The 16,338-nt window shown below is 44.9% G+C and overlaps 1 long non-coding RNA gene across 1 annotated transcript in view; it reads right to left on the bottom strand.

Moving 5' to 3' along the window:
- Positions 1 to 1,877: 1,877 nt before the first annotated feature.
- LOC141096671 (uncharacterized) overlaps positions 1,878 to 16,338 on the bottom strand; it is a 28,571-nt gene continuing 14,110 nt past the window's right edge. The window contains exon 3 of the long non-coding RNA XR_012233747.1: positions 1,878 to 1,961. This is a non-coding gene — a long non-coding RNA (uncharacterized lncRNA). The remainder of the gene's footprint in view (positions 1,962 to 16,338) is intronic.

Genomic DNA, 16,338 nt, shown 5'->3' on the forward strand with positions numbered 1-16,338 from the left:
CCTGAGCTGCCATGCTGATGTTCCTGGACATGTGCTGTCCGTGTCTTGTCTGTGTCTCGATGTTTCCTGTGGTCCACCTTTGATGACATCTGTCCGAGGTCGGTGTCTGATGTTCTCCTGCTGTGCCTGTGCTGCGCCAGAGGCCTGAGAGAGAGATTCTCCTGGTAAGCCCGTGCCAGATGACCCTGGACTGCATCAACCCATGATGTCCTCCTGCCATCGTCTGCGACCTGGGATGTGTTCTCTTCCTTGATCTGCGAAACCGGGAGCCTGGCATTGTGATGTCTAATTTTGGACTGTGACTTTGTTTAAGTAAACTTTATGTTTCTTCATACCTGAAGTTGTGTGGTGTCGTCTAGTCCTGCATGTCGTCACCTTGCCCACATGCCACAGACCCCGGTCGCTTCCCTTCCCAAGTCCAGGTAGGCCCGGGTACCTCTCTGTGGTCCAGAGGGTCCATATTCCCTTACCATTTGGGACGCACGCCCCACATTGTCATGGCCTGGTGGTGTGGGAGCATAAGCTAAGCCGCATTCCGTCCTGTCCTCCCATAACGTGTCATCCGTTCATCCTCAATCATGACACACAATTTTAAATAGCTGGCCTGTAGTTAAGTATTTTTAACAGCAAATTGGTGTAAATTACTGCAACAAAATTTAATTGGAGGCCAAAAATGGCAGAATTTTGAGTGCACTTATATTTGATCCGTGTCACGGACAAACCGCAGTTTTAAATAGCTGGCCTTTAGGTAACAATTTTTAGCAATATACTGGTGTCAATAACTTTGCTAACACACTGCAAAAACTTAAATGGAGGCCAGAAATGGAAGAATTTTTAGAACAGTTTTACTGTATGTGATCCGTGTAATGGACAAACCACAGTTTTAAATAGCTGCCCTTTAGGTAACTAATTTTCACAGCAAACTGTTGTCAATAACTTCGCTAACACACTGCAACAAAATTTAAATGGAGGCCAGAAATGGAAGAATTTTTAGTGCAGTTATATGTGATACGTCTACCATAGAGATGAGTGACTTTGCCTTTTTTCGGGTCAAGTCGGGTTTCATGAAACCCGACTTTCTAAAAAGTCGGGTCGAACGAAATCAGCCGACTATAGGGAAAAGTCGGTGTCCGACTGAAATACGAAACCCAATCCAAGTCAATGGGGAAGCAAAGTCGGGAGTGAGTGGAGGACAGTAAACACACCTACAGTGCCCATTTCAATGCCAATGACATCAATTCTTATTACTTAAGCTTGGCAACCTTAATTTACTTTATAATAATAGTTACGCATTGAAAACTGGGGGTCATTTGGCTAAAGTTGTGGGGGGGTAGGGCTGGCTCCAGGTTTTCATGGGCCCAGGGCCAAAGAGTGTCAGTGCGCCCTTTTAACACATACAATTCATAATGCTCTAATACGGCACAGAAATATAGGTATAGTACAATGAAAAATACTTCACTGCTTACATGACATGACTGATATCTATTTTAAAGAGAGAGTAAAACAACTTGGCACTCAGATAATAGTTCTTATTTTTTTATTTTTTTATTTTGCATCCAGATTATGCGTGTTAAACGTTTTCGATCCAATAATGGATCTTCATCAGAACTTCTCTAAAGGAATGAACAAATATACAAAAATAGAAATAAATCCATATTAATATGTATCACAAAATAGAGAAAAATATATCAAATCTTACAATGCATGAATAGAAATGTATCTTTCAAAGAAAACAAAATCATGTCAAACAGTATAATATCTCAGAGTTGGATTCCAGGTGCCAGTGATCTGTGAGACAAGGTGTATAGGTCAATATTAAGGAAATAACGGCTTTAATTTCCTATATAGCGAACATGAGAAGTGAATATTATAATATAAGGATATCATGGCCTTCCATTATCAAGGTGCCAACCGTAAAGTGCAGAGTGCTAATTATGCCTGGTGCGTGAATTCTATCTTTCCTAAAAGAAAGCAAAGAGACAGACATCAATTGCAGGTCCCATAATATGATAACATATGCAGAGAATATTGTTCTATGCTCATTGACAGTGGTGTGAGGGTGCAAGATCATATTTGATATCTATTTTAAATTCTACAATAGCTCAAAAAACGGACAGTATATTACTCCATACAGTATTATGGCCACCACATTGTGCGCCATACAGAATAATGAGTCCCATCTATTTCTCCATACAGAATAATTGGTCCCATATAATGTTTGAAACAGTATATGATGAGCTCCACATAATGGTACAGTATATGTTGGTCCCCATGATTGATGCTCCACTGTCTTATGGGCCCAAATAATGCTCCATAAAGTCCATATATAATGGGCCCCATTTCTAATGCTCCAGTGTATAATGGGCCCTGTAAATGGGGCTCCAGTGTCTGATGTCCCCGATTTGGAATGCTCCAGTATATGTTGGGCCCCATGGATGATGCTCCACTGTCTTATGGGCCCAAATTATGCTCCATATATAATGGGCCCCATTTCTAATCATCCAGTATATAAAGGGCCCCGTAAATGCTGCTCCAGTGTCTGATGTCCCCCATTTGGAATGCTCCAGTATATGATGGGCCAAATGGATGATGCTCCAGTGTATGATGGGCCACATATATCATTCTCCAGTGTATATTGCTCCCCAAAAAATGCTCCCAACATGTAAAAAAATTATATACCTCTCCTCGCTGGGCACTGCTCTACTCTGGACTCCTCAGAATTGCCATTTTAAAGCTCTCTGCACTTGTGCTGTTTTGGTAGAGGGCATACAGACGTGATGTCATCGCGCTCTGTAACCTGAATGTCACTGTCAGAAAAGGCGGAAGACGTCACGGCGGTGGAGCATGGAGAGGTAAGTATTGCAAGTGCTGTGGCCCTGAGCAAGCATGGGGAGCCCACTGGTGGGCACTGGCACAGGGCCCCTCCTAGTATGACGGTATCACAAGCAAAGAAAATCCAGTCGTCAGGTCAAACTAGCAAAATAGGATCAATTTTATTAATTTACGAGGGGCGATCCAAAAGTAATGATAATCGGTTATTTCTATTGCACACAGAAATTAAAATAAAATGTTTTCTTCTCTCTTAGGTACCCACTAGTCCAGGAAAAAAAATCACTTAAATAGGCCACGATTCCCGGGAGCTACATTCATTTGAATATGAACTGTCAAGGAGTGAACATCAAAATGGATAAAAACGAGCTCAGAGCTGTCATCAAATACCTCTGCTTGAAAAAAATGTCTACCAAAGACATACACAGCGACTTGGTGGAAACATTGGGGGACTCTTCTCCTCCATATTCCACAGTTGCACGTTGGGCCAAGGAATTTAAGCTGGGAAGAACATCGACGGAAGATGAACATCGCGAAGGACGCCCATCCACGTCCCTCAATGAAGAAAACGTGAAAAAAGTTGAAGAAGTTGTGTTGGCAGATCAAAGAGTGACTATCAGGCATGTAGCTGAGGTCACAGGGATCTCATATGCCAGTATTCAAAGAATCCTTGCAAAAGAATTGCATATGAGAAAGGTCTCCGCGCGTTAGGTGCCATAAATGTTAACCGTCGAGCAAAAGAAGAAACGAGTTGACATTTCAATAGCAAATCTCGAAAAGTTCCAAGCAGACAAGGAGAATTTTTTGTCACCTTTTTTGCCCATGGATGAGACCTGGATCCACCACTTTGATCCCGAAACTAAACAACAATCGATGACATGGAAACGAGCCGACAAACCGACGCTGAAGAAATTCAAAGTGTCAAGCTCAGCAGGGAAGGTTATGGCGTCCTTTTTTGGGACGCTGAAGGAATTATTATGGTGGACTATTTGGAGAAGGGAGCCACTATTACGGGCTCCTACTACGCAGAACAAATAAGAAGATTGCGGGAGGCTATCAAGGAGAAAAGGCGCGGCAAACTGCGAGCTGGAGTGCTGTTTCACCAAGATAACGCACCGGCTCACAAAGCTGCAGTTGCCATGGCTACCATTCAAGAAGCGGGCTTTGAACTGGTGGAACACCCCCCCTATTCGCCAGATCTAGCCCCCCAGTGACTTCTTTCACTTTCCTCGGCTCAAGGAACACCTTCGGGGCAAGAAATTTGACAACAATAGCGACGTGATAACTGCTGTTGGGGAGTTTTTTGAGGGTCAAGATCAAGAATTTTTTTCGAAGGGAATTCTAAGTTTAGAAAAGAGGTGGACTAAATGTATAGACTTGTTAGGAGACTATGTAGAAAAATAAAAAAATTTTTTGACAATATTCATTGTGTTTATTATTGATTATCATTACTTTTGGATCGCCCCTCGTATATTAAAAATTGTACAGACAAAGGAGCATACAGTAGGGCTGGAAGATGGAACATAGCCGTTGAAACCACATGCAAGAAGGCCAGGGTGGGTCTGTCAGAGGCAGGTATGCATAATCATCATATTAATAGAAGTATAACACATCACTCCTCAAAACATGCACAATGGCAGACATTAACAGGGCACCCAAACAGGTATACGTGCCAAAGAAAAGCCTAACCATAGTCACACAATGAGCTCATAGCACAAATAGTGCACCATTGTGATTAGACTTTATACAAATACCTGATAGGGTATGCCTTTATCAAGGGTATAAGGTCCAAGTTGTATACATGGTCTTTAAAGTGTATATCCCGGATATGTCCATTGCAGCAGCGCGGCCCCCCGATGACGTCGCGTCCGCCGGGTCGCCCTCACGCGGGCAGCTGAGAGTCGGAGCTAAGTGGGGCCCCACGTGACCCGGATGCCAGCGCACCACCAAGCTGCGAAACGGCCGCCACAACGAAACCAGAGTGCAAGCGCGTTGCAATGGAATGCAGGACGCACCATAACAAGTACTGGCAAAGTGTGGGCAATCATCAGGACACACCATATATGCACTATAAGCAGCATGGCCCACCAAGTAGCTGCATACAGTAACGGATATAAAATAGGAAAGTATGGTCGCATCTTACATAGCACCATAGGGCGCAAGCGCAATACAATTAAAGCGAAAGCGCACCAGTGAGTGCTGATAGAAAATGAACAGGTATCAAGTATGCACCATTTATAGACGGCCAGTACATAGATCTACTTATAATGGTATATTGTGTAGCTATCTCCAGTAAATATGAATATAAATACGGCCATAATATAAAGGGCATCATAACACAAAATGACGACAATATGTGCTCCCAACACAATATTAACCTATCAACTGGTGTAGTGTTGAACAGAAGAAAATTTATCACCACATATCATAAATACAATCCCCCATCATCCAAGGCCCACCAGGCATAAATAATGATATATACAGAAAACCCCCCAACCAACTGTAAATGGTACAGCATCAATATACACACTAAGAAAATTACATATCATCTCACATAGGTCAAAGTAGTTCAACAATATAATCCAATTTATTAGGCAGTATATAAATATCAAAAAGTAAGTATGTATATCAAAACTGAGCCAGTAGTGTTCCAACCACAATCTATAATAATAAATGCCCTAACCAGCTTCCGGTTGTAACAACTTCCGTCCAGTTGTAACCGGTGACGTCACCGCACACACACGCACGTTAACCCTCAACACACCACACCGCCTCAACACACACTCCTCTCACCTTCACTCATGTCCACTCACTCTTTCACTCCACATACGTTCCTTTCTCTCACTCCGTTTCTCATACTCACACCGTCATCGTCGCTGCCCCGACATCTTCCTCCGCCGCCGCGATCCAGGATCCAGACGTTCTCCAGGCCGCCGACATCGGGATCCAAAAAGATGGCGTCGGCGAAATCTCGCGAGATTACGCCGACGCTATTTTGGATCCCGATGTCGCCCATGCCAGCGACATGTTGTTGCGGCGACGCCATCTTGAATATCGCGGGACTTCACGAAATCCAAGATGGCGTCCCGCAAGAACATGTCGGCGGCCTGGAGAACGTCTGGATCCTGGATCGCGGCGGCGGAGGAAGATGTCGGGGCAGCGATGATGACGGTGTGAGTATGAGAAACAGAGTGAGAGAAAGGAACGTATGTGGAGTGAAAGAGTGAGTGGACATGAGTGGAGGTGAAAGGTGAGAGGAGTGTGTGTTGAGGCGGTGTGGTGTGTTGAGGGTTAACATGGCAAGAGGTGTGAGGCTGTGTGCACACGCTGCGGATTTTGCTGCGGTGTACAGTACCATGATTCCCTATGGGAATAAAAAACCGCAGTGCAGACGGTGCGGAATTTTCCGCGCGGATTATCTGCGGTTTTCAATCTGCAGAAAGAATTGACATGTCAATTCTTTCTGCGGATTCTCCTGCGGTTTGCCATCTCTATTGAGGAGATGAAAAACCGCAGGGCAAAACCACAGAGCAATCCGCAGGTAAAACCGCAGGTCTTTTGACCTGCGGTTTCACCTGCGGATTTTACAAAATCCGCGCGGATGAATCCGCACCTAATCCGCAGCGTGTGCACACAGCCTTAACGACGTCGGCGAAATCTCGCGAGATTTTGCCGACGCCATCTTGCATTCGTGAAATTGCGTCATTTACCTCACGCCGACTTGCTGTGCGGACGCTTGGCATTGCCTGTACCACCATAACTACTGCTGCCTTGGTCCTATGCCTGTTTACTGCCGGTGTCTAATTACAGGGCTAATTTGCCTCTACCGCCATAACTACTGCTGCCTTGCTCCTCTGCCGGTGTCTAATTACAGGGCTAATTTGCCTCTACCGCCATAACTACTGCTGCATTGCTCCTCTGCCGGTGTCTAATTACAGGATCAATTTGCCTCTACCGCCATAACTACTGCTGCCTTGCTCCTCTGCCGGTGTCTAATTACAGGATCAATTTGCCTCTACCGCCATAACTACTGCTGCATTGCTCCTCTGCCGGTGTCTAATTACAGGATCAATTTGCCTCTACCGCCATAACTACTGCTGCATTGCTCCTCTGCTGGTGTCTAATTACAGGGCCAATTTGCCTATACCGTCATAACTACTGCTGCCTTGCTCCTCTGCCGGTGTCTAATTACAGGGCTAATTTGCCTCTACCGCCATAACTACTGCTGCCTTGCTCCTCTGCCGGTGTCTAATTACAGGGCCAATTTGCCTCTACCGCCATAACTACTGCTGCATTGCTCCTCTGCCGGTGTCTAATTACAGGGCTAATTTGCCTCTACCGCCATAACTACTGCTGCCTTGCTCCTCTGCCGGTGTCTAATTACAGGGCCAATTTGCCTATACCGCCATAACTACTGCTGCCTTGCTCCTCTGCCGGTGTCTAATTACAGGGCTAATTTGCCTCTACCGCCATAACTACTAATGCCTTGCTCCTCTGCCGGTGTCTAATTACAGGGCCAATTTGCCTCTACCGCCATAACTACTGCTGCATTGCTCCTCTGCTGGTGTCTAATTACAGGGCTAATTTGCCTCTACCGCCATAACTACTGCTGCCTTGCTCCTCTGCCGGTGTCTAATTACAGGGCTAATTTGCCTCTACCGCCATAACTACTGCTGCATTGCTCCTCTGCCGGTGTCTAATTACAGGGCCAATTTGCCTATACCGCCATAACTACTGCTGCCTTGCTCCTCTGCCGGTGTCTAATTACAGGGCTAATTTGCCTCTACCGCCATAACTACTGCTGCCTTGCTCCTCTGCCGGTGTCTAATTACAGGGCTAATTTGCCTCTACCGCCATAACTACTGCTGCATTGCTCCTCTGCCGGTGTCTAATTACAGGGCTAATTTGCCTCTACCACCATAACTACTGCTGCCTTGCTCCTCTGCCGGTGTCTAATTACAGGGCTAATTTGCCTCTACTGCCATAACTACTGCTGCATTGCTCCTCTGCCGGTGTCTAATTACAGGGCCAATTTGCCTATACCGCCATAACTACTGCTGCCTTGCTCCTCTGCCGGTGTCTAATTACAGGGCTAATTTGCCTCTACCGCCATAACTACTGCTGCCTTGCTCCTCTGCCGGTGTCTAATTACAGGATCAATTTGCCTCTACCGCCATAACTACTGCTGCCTTGCTCCTCTGCCGGTGTCTAATTACAGGGCTAATTTGCCTCTACCGCCATAACTACTGCTGCATTGCTCCTCTGCTGGTGTCTAATTACAGGGCTAATTTGCCTCTACCGCCCTAACTACTGCTGCCTTGCTCCTCTGCCGGTGTCTAATTACAGGATCAATTTGCCTCTACCGCCATAACTACTGCTGCATTGCTCCTCTGCTGGTGTCTAATTACAGGGCCAATTTGCCAATACCGCCATAACTACTGCTGCCTTGCTCCTCTGCTGGTGTCTAATTACAGGATCAATTTGCCTTTACCGCCATAACTACTGCTGCATTGCTCCTCTGCTGGTGTCTAATTACAGGATCAATTTGCCTCTACCGCCATAACTACTGCTGCCTTGCTCCTCTGCCGGTGTCTAATTACAGGATCAATTTGCCTCTACCGCCATAACTACTGCTGCATTGCTCCTCTGCTGGTCTCTAATTACAGGGCCAATTTGCCAATACCGCCATAACTACTGTTGCATTGCTCCTCTGCTGGTGTCTAATTACAGGGCTAATTTGCCTCTACCGCCATAACTACTGCTGCCTTGCTCCTCTGCCGGTGTCTAATTACAGGATCAATTTGCCTCTACCGCCATAACTACTGCTGCATTGCTCCTCTGCTGGTGTCTAATTACAGGGCCAATTTGCCTCTACCGCCATAACTACTGCTGCCTTGCTCCTCTGCCGGTGTCTAATTACAGGATCAATTTGCCTCTACTGCCATAACTACTGCTGCATTGCTCCTCTGCTGGTGTCTAATTACAGGATCAATTTGCCTCTACCGCCATAACTACTGCTGCATTGCTCCTCTGCTGGTGTCTAATTACAGGGCCAATTTGCCTATACCGCCATAACTACTGCTGCCTTGCTCCTCTGCCGGTGTCTAATTACAGGGCCAATTTGCCTCTCCCGCCATAAGTACTGCTGCCTTGCTCCTCTGACTGTTCACTGCCTGTGTCTAATTACAGGGCCAATTTGCCTCTACCGCCATAACTACTGCTGCCTTGCTCCTCTGCCGGTGTCTAATTACAGGGCCAATTTGCCTCTACCGCCATAACTACTGCTGCCTTGCTCCTCTGCCGATGTCTAATTACAGGGCCAATTTGCCTCTACCGCCATAACTACTGCTGCCTTGCTCCTCTGCCGGTGTCTAACTACAGGGCCAATTTGCCACTACCACTTCATAACTACTGCTGGGCAATGACAGGGTCAATTAGTATCTGTTTACTCTACAATACTCCAGGACGCCTTCTTCACTGCCAGATAACTGCCAAATAGACTCCTTTACCTGTGCCAACATGAGTCATAACAAAAAGTATGCCAATGCCAGTGAAAGGAAAGCAGCTTTAGCACTACGACAAAAACAACGCCGTGCTAATGAGACTCCTGAGGAAAAACACCATCGCCTTGAGAAGATTAAGGCTTATAAACGCCGTCGCCTCACACACGAATCCCCTAACTCTAAATCCATAAGATTGGCTGAAGAAGCCTCTGCACGCCGTCACCGCCGACAACAGACGGCCTCTTCCTCATCATTATTATTAGACTCACAACAGGATGCTTCCACATCAGCATGTGGAACAATTTACTGCTACACTTCATCCCATATGCCGTTCACTGACATAACTAATCAGCAATCTGTTTCTGCCCTATCAATACCACCATTCAATACCGATGCACAGTATGCCAATGCCAGTGAAAGGAAAGCAGCTTTAGCACTACGACAAAAACAACGCCGTGCTAATGAGACTCCTGAGGAAAACCAGCATCGACTTGACAGGATTAAGGCTTATAAACGCCGTCGTCTCACACACGAATCCCCTAGCTCTAAATCTATTACATTGGCTGAAGAAGCCTCTACACGCCATCACCGCCAACAACAGACGGCTTCTTCCTCATCATCTATAATAATAAATGCCCTAAGCAGCTTCCGGTTGTAACAACTTCCGTCCAGTTGTAACCGGTGACGTCACCACACACACGCACATGTTAACCCTCAACACACCACACCGCCTCAACACACATTCCTCTCACCTTTCACCTCCACTCACTTTTTCACTCCACATACGTTCCTTTCTCTCACTCTGTTTCTCATACTCACACCGTCATCGTCGCTGCCCCGACATCTTCCTCCGCCGCCGTGATCCTGGATCCAGACGTTCTCCAGGCCGCTGACATGTTCTTGCGGCGACGCCATCTTGGATTTCGTGAAATCCCGCGAGATTCAAGATGGCGTCGCCGCAAGAACATGTCGCTGGCGTGGACGACTCGTGATCCAAAAAGATGGCGTCGGCGAAATCTCGCGAGATTACGCCGACGCCATTTTGGATCCCGATGTCGTCCACGCCGGCGACATGTTCTTGCGGCGACGCCATTTTGGATCGGCGAAATCCCGCGATAGTCAAGATGGCGTCGCCACAAGAACATGTCGCCGGCGAGGACGACGTCGGGATCCAAAATGGCGTCGGCGAAAACTCGCAAGATTTCGCCAACGCCATTTTGGATCCCGACGTCGTCCACGCCGGCGACATGTTCTTCCGGCGACGCTATCTTGACTATCGCGGGATTTCACGATACTCAAGATGGCGTCGCCGCAAGAACATGTCGCCGGCGTGGACAATGTCTGGATCCAGGATGGCGCCGGCGGAAGAAGATGTCGGGGATCGTGGAGCAGCGGCGATGACGGCGTGAGTATGAGAGACGGAGTGAGAGAAGGGGTCGTATGCGGAGTGAAAGAGTGAGTGGAGATGGTGAAAGGTGAGAGGAGCGTGTGTTGAGGAGTGTGTGTGTTGAGGGTTAACATGGCAAGAGGTGTGATGTTATCGCATCCTCCCGATGCGATAGCATCGGGCCATAATCTAGTCTAATATAATGGCCCAGAGGGGTTACAATCAATGTATACCAGTGTATACCACAAAAAGTGCATACATGTATGTATGTCGAAAGCACAAACATTACAAAACATACTAGAGGCCATGAATAGATACAGGCATAAATAACCCTGAAAAAACAGGGAATAGTAACATAAGTAGCAGACGCAGCGACGATTGCAGAATAAGCCAGGAAGTTGGTGGACACCCATGAAGATACAGTCATATGTAAAAGTTTGGGCACCCCTATTAATGTTAACCTTTTTTCTTTATAACAATTTTGGTTTTTGCAACAACTATTTCAGTTTCATGTATCTAATAACTGATGGACTCAGTTATATTTCTGGATTCAAATGAGGTTTATTGTACTAACAGAAAAAGTGCAATCTGCATTTTAACAAAACTTGACCTGTGCAAAAGTATGGGCACCTCAACATAAAAGTGACATTAATATTTCGTAGATACTCCTTTTGCAAAAATAACAGCCTCTAGTCGCTTCCTGTAGCTATTAATGAGTTCCTGGATGAAAGTATTTGTGACCATTCCTGTTTACAAAACAATTCCAGTTCAGTTAAGTTTGATGGTCACCGACCATGGACAGCCCGCTTCAAATCATCCCACAGATGTTCAATGATATTCAGGTCTGGGGACTGGGATGGCCATTCCAGAACATTGTAATTGTTCCTCTGCATGAATGCCTGAGTAGATTTGGAGCGGTGTTTTGGATCATTGTCTTGCTAAAATATCCATCCCCTGCGTAACTTCAACTTCGTTACTGATTCTTGCACATTATTGTCAAGAATCTGCTGATACTGAGTTGAATCCATGCGACCCTCAACTTTAGCAAGATTCCCGGTGCCGGCATTGGCCACACAGCCAGAAAGCATGATGGAACCTCCGCCAAATTTTACTGTGGGTAGCAAGTGTTTTTCTTGGAATGCTGTGTTTTTTAGCCTCCATGCATAACGCCTTTTTGTATGACCAAACAACTCAATCTTTCTTCTTCCAAAATGTAACTGGCTTGTCCAAATGTGCTTTTGCAGACCTCAGGCGACTCTGTTTGTGGCGTGCTTGCAGAAACGGCTTCTTTCGCATCACTCTCCCATACAGCTTCTCCTGGTGCAAAGTGCGCTGTATTGTTGACCGATGCACAGTGACACCATCTGCAGCAAGATGATGCTGCCGGTCTTTGGAGGTGGTCTGTGGATTGTCCTTGACTGTTCTTACCATTCTTCTTCTCTGCCTTTCTGATATTTTTCTTGGCCTGCCACTTCTGGGCTTAACAAGAACTGTACCTGTGTTCTTCCATTTTCTTATTATGTTCCTCACAGTGGAAACTGACAGGTTAAATCTCTGAGACAACTTTTTGTATCCTTCCCCTGAAAAGCTATGTTGAATAATCTTTGTTTTCAGATCATTTGAGAGTTGTTTTGAGGAGCCCATGATGCCACTCTTCATAGGAGAATCAAATAGGAGAACTACTTGCAAGTGGCCACTTTTAATACCTTTTCTCATGATTTGATACACCTGGCTATGAAGTTCAAAGCTCAATGAGGTTACAAAACCAATTTAGTGCTTCAGGAAGTCAGTAAAAAGTAGTTAGGAGTGTTCAAATCAAGAAAATGATAAGGGTGCCCATACTTTTGCACTGGTCAAATTTTGTTTAAATGCAGATTGCACATTTTCTGCAATAAACCTCATTTGAATCCAGAAATATAACTGAGTCCATCAGTTATTAGATATATGAAACTGAAATAGCTGTTGCAAAAAACAAAATTATTATAAAGGAAAAAGGTTAACATTAATAGGGGTGCCCAAACTTTAACATATGACTGTATCCGGGTACAATACACCGTAATCAATGGAAAACAAATCTATAAAACAAACAAACACATAATTAAAACCAAATAAAAGTCTTGGATGCGGACAAACAGCTAAACACAGTGGACCGATAACTAGAGAAATGGCGAAAAGCTGAGGTTTTCATTCAATCCCAATGGCTGAACAGTATGGAGAGTCCAAATCCATCTACTTTCTCATTGACCAAGGCATTTGGATAAATTACCACCCCTGATATTAATGTCCAAAACATCAATTCTCCGAACTCTTGGAAGAGTACTATTGCATTGGTGGAACGGTTTAAAATGTTTGGGGATAGTTTTGAGAGTGGTTGTCTCGTCGTGTCCGTTGGCCGCCTGGATACCCAAAACATGTTCTCTAATGCGGACTTTTAATTGTCTAGTTGTCATCCCAACATAAATTAGCCCACAAGGGCAGGTAGCAAAATAGATGACATACCTAGTGGTGCATGTAATCCGTTTTTTGATTTTATAATTCCTTGTACCACTAGAATTAAAAAAAATCATTACACCTATCCACGTTAGGGCAGGCAACACAACGGCCACAAGGAGTACAACCACCCCCAGATGGAACAATATCCAAAAATGTCTGTGGCTGCAGGCCCACGTGATGACTCTTTGTAAGGAGATCACGTAGGTTCCTAGCCCGTCTAAACTCAATTGACGTTTGGGCAGGAATTTCCCAATTATGGGGTCTACCTGTAAAATGGGCCACGCCTTAGTTAACGCGGATCTAACACGATCCGAGTATGGATGAAACGTAGTAATGAATATACATTGATTCACTGTATCAGTTTCCATAACCCGCTTTCTATATAGCAGGTATTGCATGTAGAATGCTTCGCCCAATGGTAGGCCTTCTTAATAATCCGCCTACTGTAACCACGCTCCAAAAACCGAAGTTTCAGTTCCTCCGCCCGCCGCTCAAAGTCCACATCAGAGGAACATAAACGTCGCAAGCGGAGGAACTTCCCCATCGGTGAGGCAACCATATGGTGCGGATGGCACAAAGAAGCGTGTAACAATGTATTGGTGGAAGTAGGCTTACGGAAAATGTCCGTATTCACATTGCCACTCCGATCTTTAAAGATTGAAACGTCCAGAAAATTAATTCTAGTTTTGTCCCATTCACAGGTCAATGTGATATTCAGGTCACTGTTGTTGAGGCATTCAATGAATTGTGCAAGCTCGATGGCCGTGCCTTGCCAGACGAACAGGATGTCATCGATAGACCATGTCCCTTTTTGGATGCGGTCTATCGACAGCACCCAGGCCGAAAGGAAGAGATCCCTCTCCCACAGCCCCAGGAATAGATTAGCATTGGCCAGCGCAAAGGCCGTGCCCATGGCTGTCCCCTGGAGCTGGAGGAAGAAGGACCCCTTAAACACAAAGAAATTGTGTGTGAGGGTGAACTTCAGCAGTTCCACTAGGAGTCCCCTCAAACCAATGGATAAATTAGAAGTTTGCAGAAATAATTGAACTGCAGCAATACCATCTTTATGTTTGATGTTCGTATAAAGGGACTTCACATCTGCTGAAACTAGCAGAGATTCACCCTCAAGACATAGGCCATCGACCTTGCGCAAAAGTTCCCCTGTATCCTTTAAATATGAAGGAAGAGCCGTAACAAGGGGCTGCAGGTGGAAGTCGATCCAATGGTTGACATGCTCCAAGAAGTTACCCCTCCCTGACACAATAGGATGACCAGGTCGCGCCCTCAGATCCTTATGAATTTTTGGTAGTAAATAAAAAGTGGCCACAGTAGGCTTACTTACTATTAGTGCCGAAGCCAGTTCCTTGGTGATAATGTCGTCCTGTGTGGCCCTCTTTATGATGTTTTCTAATTGATTAGAATAAGCACTCAAGGGATTATACGTCAATTTTTTATAGCATACGTTATTATTCAACTGACGATAAGCTTCCTTTTCATAGAGCTTAGTGGGCCACAGCACGACATTACCACCTTTGTCAGCCGGCTTCAGTACCACATCAGGAGGACCCTGGAAGTGCCTCAATCTAGCACGTTCTTCTTTAGTCAGGTTGTCCTCCTTTGAAAATCTAGGGATCTGGGTAAGTTCCTGGGTCACCACCTGGACAAAAAGATCAACATTTGCACATGTAGCCGGGGGGGTGAACTTCGTGGACGCATAGAGGGAGGGATCTTACCTCCCTCATGGACATGCTCCACCGCCAACTCCTCCAGGGCTCTCAAGGCTTTTTGTTCCTCCTATGTGGGGAAAAAAAATAATAAATGAGAATTGTGGTATACATGATATGTATGGGGCCAAAAAAAAAGCCACAATAAATCACATGGCGGATAGAATACGCCAATACACATATATATAAAGGACAATTGGTAAAGACAACTGCAATCTTAAATGCAAAAATACAAAAACGAAAGGCCAGCAGTCAAAATGTCTTAAAATGCAACATTTTATTAGTAATTAAGTGATATAATAAGACGTAGGTGCATGGGAAAGGGGGAGGGGGACAAAAATCCGCAAATGGCTGAAAAAAGGCCTAGTATGGCATCCCCATCTCCCAGGAATACAATCCCATGTGGTCGTACCATAAACAACAATTATAGTAGTCATGAAATTAGGTAATTATAGTATATATCTGCATAACAAGCCAAGATTCAGAGAACTTACTATAAATAGAGGTATCTAGAAATGATATACATAATATCTAGACCTACAAGGGATCTGTGGTATTACCTGGATAGAATGGGGTTAAACCATGCAGCGGCCGGACCCCAGGGGTCCACATGGGATTGTATTCCTGGGAGATGGGGATGCCATACTAGGCCTTTTTTCAGCCATTTGCGGATTTTTGTCCCCCTCCCCCTTTCCCATGCACCTACGTCTTATTATATCACTTAATTACTAATAAAATGTTGCATTTTAAGACATTTTGACTGCTGGCCTTTCGTTTTTGTATTTTTGCTATGTGGGGAAAAGCATATTATTATCATCATTGAAAAAATGCCTCTTCAACAGTAATGACCTGGCAAAAAGGTTTAGATCTTTAACCGTGGCAAATGTGTCAAACTCCGGAGTTGGTGAAAAGGCAAAGCCCCTACCCAAAAGTGATATATCAGAGGGGGATAATACATAATGACTTAAGTTAATTACCCTATTATCCCTTTTATCCAGGCCAGACTGATGAATATGTTGTCTCCTATAGGGATGGTAGGAATGATCCCGTAAACGTAGAGTACCCGAGGAAGCCGACATATCCGACTGTCCACTCACTGATGTAAGTGAGGTATTGGATGATGTACGGGGTAGATTCGGGTGGATTTTCCTCCACATATAGACTTTATTATTCTGATGGTCCTTTAGATCTCTATTGTATTTGGAGAATTGATTCTCCTGGATTTTCTTCACAAGGCTATCAAGAGATTTCTTTAAGTCATTATCGAATTGTTGTAATTTCTCTTTTGAACAGTCGGGTCTCAAGTTTGCTTGCATATCATCAATGAGTTTATCTAACTCACTGATATTTGAAGTATTCAAATTTACCAAAAGCTGCATAAGAATAAAAGAGCAGCTATTGC

Source organism: Dendrobates tinctorius, unplaced genomic scaffold (assembly GCF_039654945.1).
Source record: "Dendrobates tinctorius isolate UK_male_01 unplaced genomic scaffold, ASM3965494v1 ptg000077l, whole genome shotgun sequence".
NCBI classification, from domain to species: domain Eukaryota; kingdom Metazoa; phylum Chordata; class Amphibia; order Anura; family Dendrobatidae; genus Dendrobates; species Dendrobates tinctorius.